Genomic DNA, 7,106 nt, shown 5'->3' with positions numbered 1-7,106 from the left:
TTCCTTATCGTGATGGAACCTTCAGATATGATCTTTCCAATGACTATTACTTGGGCAAATATATATGCATATCTGTATGTAGATAAAGATCTCGATCTCGATCTAAACATCCACCTCAGTCTAGAGATAAGATATGGAAACCAAGAGAAAGGATTGGAAGCTTGACCTCTGAGAGTGTGCATCCATAGGTATTTTTGGAAAGCTCTTTTCTAATTAGTGCTGCACATGATCTCAGAAATTTGGCATCGTTTATTCCTTGACTTTTTAGTGCAATTCACAAGTACGACTACCTAGGTCTGAAGCGTTATGGTTCTTGTGGAAAAGTTTTAAATGACTGATTTCAGTGTATTTCATAGATACAAGACTGGTCCGAGTCTTTCTGTGTCTTGTGTTCATTTGGGCAGTTTAGACGGGTGTGCTCATCGCCCAGGTGGTAATGCGAATCAGTTCAACCACTGGAAAACCATCGGAATTACCGCGTCCTTAAGAGGGACACTCCGTAGACACAGCCAGTCTCACTCCCCGCGACACGCCCTAACGCTGACTGATGCCTGTCGTCTGTCAGACACTCTGCCGGGAGTTGGAGAAATCTTAACTCCTTAATACTTCCTAAGAACCATGTAGGTACCATTTTTCCCGTTTATGGAACAATGAAATAGCCGGCTAGCTTAAAGTCACACTGTTAGTAGCAACAAGGGGAGATTTCAGCTGAAATCCACTCAGCATCCAAGTCCAAGGAGAGCACACACTGCTCTCACTCTATTTGTTGTTGCCTTCCTAACACACGACACGTCACAGGGCTATGGTCCCGCACCCATGTCATCTGTCCCGAGACCCCTGCGGCTGCACAGGGAGGGCTGTCTCTTGGCCTTCGGGTGGAGCAGACCGGCGGTGCTAAGGAGGGGATGATTTGTGAGCAGCCTGCAGCCATGGACAATGGAAGTCAGAGAACTGTCCCCTTTTCTGTGTCGGAGGTCATCGCCGGGCGCATGTTCCACATCGTCACCGGGAAGTCCCCACTAGGACTGAGCCCTGGCTTCCTTCTTCCCGCCCATCCCCACCCCACTTTCCACCCCACTTGTGCACCTACCTGGGGTGGCCTTCCAAAGAAACCACTTGCACTGGGGATCTCTCCAAGTGTGTGCAGGAGCCCAACCCAAGAAGACACCCTTATAAAAAGAGAGTGGCCAGCTCCCTAGATGGCCATGGGAAGGATCTTAAATCACTGCGCATTACCTAAAATTAGTGATGTCAGGACCATTACTCATCATGCATGGAGGAAATAGCAGTCACCTCTCAAGTTACTTCCCTTCCTTCTTAAAATGCTTCCTCTAGAAGTTTGTCAACATGCCTACAATTTCTACTCCTGAAATTTATTATTTTGACCTTAAAGGAGTAGTTTTCAAAGCACCAAGCAGTGGTTTGAAAGAAACACAGATTTGGTTTTTTTTTAAGAAATTAAGCAGAACCCCAATGTTTAATCTAGAAAAAAGCAGAGATTCTCTGTTGGAAAAGGGGGTGAGAACTCAGGATTCTGTGTGCCAGACATTCACTCCCCTAGTATTTCTCGAAAAAACCCATAAGCTCCAGGGTATAAAGTCAGAATAGCTCTGAGTTCCGGAATTGAATTCCCAAGAAGCTCTTTTTTTTTTTTTTCTTAATGTGGTATGGCTGGGAGGGGAAGTACCTTCACTTGTTAAATATAAAACTCCAAAGGACGGGGCTAGAGCTTTGGCCAGGGCGTTGGTGGGATTATAACCAAGAGCTTGGTTCTCCCTCTTCCCTGCCCTGCAGGGTCAGTGTTACCATAACAAGTTACAGATAAGACACAGAGGCCAAGGGCTAAGAAGTGAACACGGGTTAAAACAGGTTCGTTTTAACGAACGGGTTTATAACGGAGGAGCTGAGATTTGGGTCTATTCCTTACAGTTTCAACACTCGTATGCTTTATATAATCCACTTCCAGAGAGCCAACCATCAGTGAAAGCAGAGGGCAAAGGCCACTGGAGTTACCTTTCTGATAGATTGATGGAGCAGACAAGAAACAAAGACTGAGTTAGAATGTTTCAGCTGACAAGGATAGTTTCAACCCAGAGCGACAATGATCCTGGGCAGCCCTCCTCCCTCCTCTCCTCCCTAACCTTTCCAGCAGGGAAAGGCAGCTCAGAAAAGCCAGAGGCTCCAGTGCTCCATGTTTCCTTTTCTACCTGTTTGTATCCACCTGGCTTATGTGCAACTGCTCTGCACGCCCTGTCTGCACCCATCATCTGTCCCCGGACATCCCCACCCCTCGCTGTGTAGCACTTGGAATGAAATGGTAAAAAGCAACAGAGACAGCAGGGAGACAAGTGGGGACAGTAGCTGAGACAGTCCAGGCAGGAGGCATGTGGCTGGCTGTGAACACCGGAGTAGAGAGGGGCCTGTGGGAGTGGAGCTGAGAACACCTGCGGATGAGCGGAATGGAGGGGTGTGGGGAGGTGAGGCAAACCTAGGATCCAAGGGTGGCGTCAGCGTCGGGCTTCTGGCGGGGTCCAGGAGCTGCCGGGTGGTGCAGACAGCAAGGTTGGGAGGAAAACAGTGGGGCAGGTGAAGAACAGAGCTCCGCCATTTGCAGACGCCCCCAGGCGAGGACGGGAAGACACCAGGCAGGCAGGCAGGGGGCTGCCACTGCAGAGAAGGAAGGTGGAGAGAACTGGTCCTTGAGATGAGTGGTATTTAACCAGAAGATGATGCGGAGTCGATGGTGTGGGGAAGGAGGAGACAATTGCTCCAGCAAAGTCCCTTGCGAGGGGACTGAGGGTTTAGAGCACCCAAAGCACGAGGGCCCGGAGCAACCAGAAGGGAGGTGCGCCGAGCACGTCCCAGCCTTCGGAGGGACCAGGGGCTCATCTGCCACTGCAGCCAGGAGGTAGGAAGGCTGTGAGCCCGGGATGAGGAGGCGGAAGGAGCCATGTGCAGCACTGTGCGGGACTGCAGAGAGCAAGCGCACGGAGCTCCGGGCTCCTGGTAGACTGCACACGCCCTGGAAGAGGCAGGCAAGAATGCAGGGGTGATTCGGTTTCCCTCACCCGCCCAGGGAATTGGATGCAGATTTGGAACCACGGGACAGCCAAGCAGTTGCTAAGAGGAGAGGCACTACACCCCTGTCACGTGGCCAGGCCCCCGAGGCTGCTGGGGCTGCTGGGGCTGTGAGGGATGGTGCCCGGGTTGTGCAGGGAGGGAGAGCCCTCTGTCCCTCTGTGCTTCCTGGTCCACCTCCTCCTCCAGCCTTCTTGCTGCCCCGACCGCATTCCTCTTTGCCTTGGGAGCCTCTTCGGAATATCCTCATAAATGGAATCTGCCAAAACTTCACCAGTCCTAGGGTTTCCCCTGAACACCACTGGCCAGGCCTCTCCTGCTGGCTTCATCATCTGGGCTGGCCTCTCCCCCATCCTCCCGTGGTCCCCGCGGGTGTGTGAAGTGGGGGACAGCAACGCCGGCCTCCCTGCTCTTCCCAAACGTGACTGTCCCTCCTGGGCTTCCTGAACTCGCTCCATCTTCCCTTGAGCTTTGGAAGCCTGAAGACAGCGTCCCTTTCCCCAGCTCAGAGTTCTCCCTGTCTTTCCAGGTCCAGGTTAAACACCGGCCCAGAGAGCAGTGGCCTGTGTTCTGTGCTCCGAGCTTGCAAGGCACCTGTGTAAAGATCACATTGATGTGCATCCAGTGCATTTCTGCACAATAGACCCTTATAACTGCAGAAAGAACTCAGCACGGGTCCTATCCAGCTTGGGAGTGCAGGTTTGAAAGGCCTTGATATTTCCAGGTGATCCATCCAGAGGAATGAGCAAATGCAGGCTCCCCAGGGCCTGGGGAGGGGGGCGCTGGCTGCTGGACAAAGCCACGGGTCAAGGCTCTGTGGTGGTCACAGAGGATGGGAGTCTGTGAGGCCGACGTCTGGAATTAAGTCGCTGTGAGAGCAGCTAGATTGTGGGTGGTCAACAATCAGGAACAAAGAGGAGCAGACTTCTAACCTGACAGAAATAGCAGCTGATAACTGATGAATGATGTCAACTTTGATTTCCTGGGAGATATTGTCCTTTTCATGTGTTGTTTATTGTTTGCCCCCAAAATGCACACCTGAAGACATGTTAAAGGGGATGTTTTTAGAATATTCGGAACAATTTGAACTGAATGCGTTCTATTTTTGAATCCCTACATCTTTCTGCAACCGGAAAAAGCTCTCATGTCAACCAGCAGGAGCCTTCCAGATTCAACAAGCAAAGCAGCCACTTTTTACGCAAATTGTTTTTTTATAGATCTCAGCTTACTAGTTCTGTGGACGATGAGAACTGTGGTCCACACCGGGGTCAAAGCACCTTGTCGCAGGCAGAAAAGACCTACACGTCCCACTTCCGTCTCCACCTGTGGGGCAGGACAGTGATTGGAACTGTTTCTCAATTTGTGGGGACAAGTCACACTGACCTGGGTGCATCCTGTCACTCTACTCAGCTCTGTATGTGAGACACTGTCCCTGCCCTGTACCTGAGGCACTGGCCAGATTATACTGTTTGTCAAACCCAAACCCTTGGTATTGATAACCCAAGGAACCCCCTGAGCCCCTCCTTTCATTAGTGGGACTTCTCATTCAAGCAGAATAGAGGGACCATTACCCACCCTGGATGGCAGCCGGCTCTGAAATCGCATGCAATCTTCCAGGGCTTAGCCCAGCATGCAGCCTCAAGAACTCAATGTTAGATGAATGGATGATGTCACTGCAGGGAAGGAACCCCAAACCGGGCTGGCAGAATGGTGGCCCTTGTGAAGCCGTGGGGGTTGGGGAGCGAGAGGGACAGCAAAACCGTGAAAATGGCCATGAGAGAGAAAAAACGAAAACTTGCTATTCAAGATGCATTTGCAATCTAGAATCCTGAGCCCACAGTAGAAACAAAGACTAACCAAGAGAACCAGCCATAAAGTGTTTTTTCCTGACAGATGAAGTAGGACAACATGCAAGAATGGCTATAATATAAATATGCTTATATCTCTGGAGAGAGAAAGGAAGGACAGGTCTGCACTAAAACTAAATAATTATGAACGAAAGCACTAGGAACACAGGTACATAAAAGATAACCACTTTGAAATAGGAGAAATAGCAAATACAGCCGTTGGAATTTTAAAAAGCTCTTGAAGGATAAGATAAACCTTATCTTGCCCTTTCTGTCTTTGAAAGAAAGAAAAGGGGGTAAATCAGAAGAGAAAACTGGGTGATCCCTGCCTAGGACAGAGTTCAGAGAAGATATTGCTTGCAGTTAAAAAATCCACTGCACCGTTTCCACATTGTAGGAAGAACTGAATAATAGAATAAGCCAAAATCAACCTCGTCATACTGGGTTGAAACCAAAGAACATCAAACGTGAAAAGAAAATTGTAAAAGCTAACAGAGAAGACAGACCCACAAAGGGCTGATCATTTGGTGGCAGATTTCTCATTAGAAGTGGCAGATAATGAAATAATGACAGTCTGAAAATCACAATTTCCAGCCCAGGATTCTGGGTAGGAGCATAACCAGAAGGGAACCATTGAGTCAGAGAAAAGACAACACATCAAGAAAAGACAGGAGAAACTGGTGGCTGCCATACACACACTAGAGGAAGAAATTAATCTTGGAAAGCAGTGAGAAGACAAGGAGAAAGACGGCAGAACCGGGGAGGAGTCTGAATTCTTTAAAGCACAACAGTGATGCCCCTGGCCCCCAACAGAACAGTACATGACAGAGCTTCCTTACATACCCACTCCTCCGTGTTGACATTGACCTGGTAATTGGATGCCCCACCTGTTGTAAAGGCATTATAGTAAGCAAATTCACAGGCAAATGAGCCAGCAATAGTTAGGAGTTAGCTCCACTCTGGAGAAGGTCTAGAGTGAAAATTGGAAGAATTTTATAGCCTAGACTCAGAATGGAAACAGAAAGAAATGACATGATTTATGTCACAAAGAGGTTAATTTGATTTCCAGTGTTTGCAAAAGGCAGACTTGCTTACCTGCTCCATGACTGGAAGAAACTCTCAGGGCTCAAGCCTTGGAAAATCCTCCTCCCTCTCTGGGAGCTCTGTGCAGGATTTCTCTCCCAGGGACCGGGATCGCCCAGAAATGCAGCACAAAGTGTCGACCCTATACCCAGCTAAAATATCACTCAGTAATGCAGGTGAAGCACAGATGTTTCCCAACGTACAAAGGCAAAGTGGTTTACCATTGAAAAACCTTTCCTTCAAATGTGGTGGGTAGAATGTAAAAAATACTAGAAAGCAAAGTATTTGTAAACCTGTTTATAAAATCTAATTAGCTCATTACAGTTAAGAAACTAACATTTTGTTTGTTTTAATGAACAGGTAAAATTAAAATACTCTACAATAACAAGGAACAGGAGATTTAGAAAGTAGCAAAAGCACTGAACATTCCTTGTTTTGTTCAGGGGTTCATAGTGTGGGGTTGGTTTGTTTGTGAACTTAAGAACAAATCTTACTGCATGGTGATTTTTTTTAAAAAAAGGTGTTATAGTGAATAAACTTTTTCAACTTTATTTTTCCATAATCATATGTTGGTAAATGGGGAAGTAGCTAGAAGAGTAGAAAGAGCATTGGGGTCTATGTTATTAATTAATGTGATGGGATCTATTACAGCATGTTCTTGTGCTCAAAATGAGATATGATTGCACTTAATTTTTTAGAGGTAAAAGAAGCAAGCTTTGAGAGAGAGGGGGAGGGGAAGTTTGGGGTATTTGGGGAGCAAGAAGAATAAGTTGTCTCAGAGAGAGAGTAAAAGTTGATGAAGGGGGGGCGGAGCAAGATGGCGGAGGAGTAGGAGACCTGGATTTCGTCTCCTCTCAGGAATTCAGCTGGATAGGGATCAAACCATTCTGAACACCTACGAACTCAACAGGAGATCAAAGAAAAGAATAGCAACAACTCTCCGAACAGAAAAGCGACCACTTTCTGGAAGGTAGGACGTGCGGAGAAGTGAATCTGAGGCGATAGTCGGGAGGATAGACGGCGGGGGAGGGGCCTCCGTCGGCCGCTTCTGGCAAGTGATAGAACCACGGAGCACAAAATCAGAACTTTTAAAAGTCT

The sequence above is a fragment of the Leptonychotes weddellii genome, chromosome 14, assembly GCF_054177405.1.
Source record: "Leptonychotes weddellii isolate Sample4059 chromosome 14, ASM5417740v2, whole genome shotgun sequence".
Lineage (NCBI taxonomy): Eukaryota > Metazoa > Chordata > Mammalia > Carnivora > Phocidae > Leptonychotes > Leptonychotes weddellii.
This window is presented reverse-complemented; position numbering follows the sequence as displayed.